The following is a 2,320-nucleotide window of genomic DNA, read 5'->3' as shown; positions in this document are numbered from 1 at the left end:
GTTAATTCTAAGAAAAACAAAGAGAATGTGTCCGACCCAGATGTCTTGTGCTCAGTGGGGGACTTCCATGGTTCCTTAGGCCACGGCCATATGGCCACATGGTGTCTCTGGATGGGGAGCAGTGGTCGGGGGGCTGCTCCTGGGTTCTGCCTCCTAGGGGGTCAGTCTTTACGTGGAGGTGCTGGGTGAACCAAAAGCAAAATGTGTACCTCCCTAATCAACAGACAGGATGAGGGAAAAGGGAAGGTGGGGGTTCTCACGCTCACCCGTGGGAGAACTGAAGGCACATATAAACATGTAGGGGCCGACTTACTGAAACTTCAGGCAGAGGGCGTCTCGCAACACTGAAGAAAGTTGGGGAGAGGCGCCCATGTGAGTCATGGGTGGAGAAAGCGAAACTGAGGCCGATCTCTGGAGCAGTCGATGCACGCACCACGGCTGGCAGAAAAGTGCAAAGAACATGGTCCAGAAGAGAAAAGCAGCTACCATACTCTGGCCAGAACCCAAGAAGGTCAATGCCCATGTCAGCATGGGGAACCCACGGTGGGAGCCAGATGTTGCGGGTGTCCTGGGGCCCTCTGGGTGGAGGTAGAGTCAGTACAGAGTCATGACACAGACTCCATGAGTCAGGTGAGAAGCAGGCAGTGCAAGCAGCTGCAGACTCGTTTATTGTGGATATGGGGCTCCCTTATATCCCCCCTCCCAGTGTCCCATTGGTCCAGTGATAGGTCGTGTCTGTTCCTCATTGGCTTTCTGTATCAGGCCATTTTCTCATCAGCCGTCTCTATGTCTTTTGGCAGAGCACAGGTTTGCTCAGCCGGATGTTTCTGGCCCGTTTGCAGTGCACATGCCTGGTTGTTGGAAAGAAAAATCTTCCATGACATAAATAGGCTGAAAGAATTCATGTCCATAAAACTAGCACTTCAGAGTATTCTGGAAGCAATACAAAGAGCTGAAGAAAGGAACGACTATACACAAGAGGTGATGGAAAGAAATTCAATGAAGGTATAACTGTGGAAATGCACAGCTATATCAAGAATGTGTACAGAAATAAAAATGACAGAATTCAATACACATCTTTCACTAATAACTTTAAATATTAATGGACTGAACTCCCCAGTCAAAAGACACAAACTAGATGAATGGATTAAGAAACAAAACCCATATTTTTTTGTTGTCTGCAATAAATTCATCTCACTTTCCAGGACAGACACTATCTTAAAGTGAAAGGATGGAAAAAAGTAGACCAAGCAAAAGATATTAAGAAAAAAGCAGGTGTAGCAATTCTAATATCTGACAAAATAGACTTTAAACTAAAACTAATCAGAAGAGATAAAGAGGACCACTTCATTCTGATCAAAGGAACAATAAATCAAAAAGATATTACAATCATGAACATATATTCACCAAACTCTGGTGCACCCAACTTCATAAATACAATACTACAGGACTTTAAGACCCATATTAATCCAAACTAATTAATAGTAGGGGACTGCAATACCCCACTGTCACCATTAGATAGGTCAACAGGGCAGAGAGTTAACAGAGAGACATCTGAATTAAACAATACTATATATTAAATGGACTTAACAGACTTCTATCGAGTATTGCACCCAAGCACCAAAGGACATACTTTTTACTCAGCACCCCATGGAACCTTCTCCAAAATCGACCATATACTGGGGCACAAAACAAACCTCAACAAATACAAAAAGATTGGAATAATTCTATGCATATTATAAGGGAATACTTAAAAACCTATATGCTACTAAATTTGAAAACTTAAGAGAAATGGATGCATATCTAAAGGCATGGGAACCACCAAAACTAAACCAAGAAGAGATTAACAGCTTAAGCAGACCCATAACACAAAAAGAAATTGAAACAGTAATACAAATCCTCCAGACAAAAAAAGCTCAGGACCAGATGGATTTACAGCAGATTTCTATCAGATATTTAAAGAAGATCTACATCCAATGCTACTTAATTTATTCAAAAAATAGAAATGGAGGGAGAACTTCTGAATTCCTTCTATGAAGCCAGCATCACTCTAATACCAAAGCCAGATAAAGATACAATCAAAAAAGAAAACTATAGACCCATATCCTTAATGAACACAGACGCAAAAATTCTCAACAAGATACTTGCAAACCACATACAGACAGACATCAAATAGATCATCCACCATGATCAAGTCGGCTTTATCCCAGAGATGCAGAGATGGTTCAATATATGTAAGTCAATAAACGTCATAAATCATATAAATGGGCTCAAAGGCAAGAGCCACATGGTCATCTCAATAGATGCAGAGAAAGCCTTC

The 2,320-nt window shown here is 41.6% G+C and overlaps 1 pseudogene; it reads left to right on the top strand.

Annotated features, from left to right (window-relative positions):
* The first annotated feature begins 379 nt into the window (after positions 1 to 379).
* Positions 380 to 2,320, top strand: part of LOC103746683 — an 8,563-nt pseudogene continuing 6,622 nt past the window's right edge.

Source organism: Nannospalax galili, unplaced genomic scaffold, assembly GCF_000622305.1.
Source record: "Nannospalax galili isolate Female #2095 unplaced genomic scaffold, S.galili_v1.0 scaffold1191, whole genome shotgun sequence".
NCBI classification, from domain to species: Eukaryota; Metazoa; Chordata; class Mammalia; order Rodentia; family Spalacidae; genus Nannospalax; species Nannospalax galili.
The sequence above is the reverse complement of the archived record's forward strand: the minus strand, read 5'-3'. Positions and strand labels throughout refer to the sequence as shown.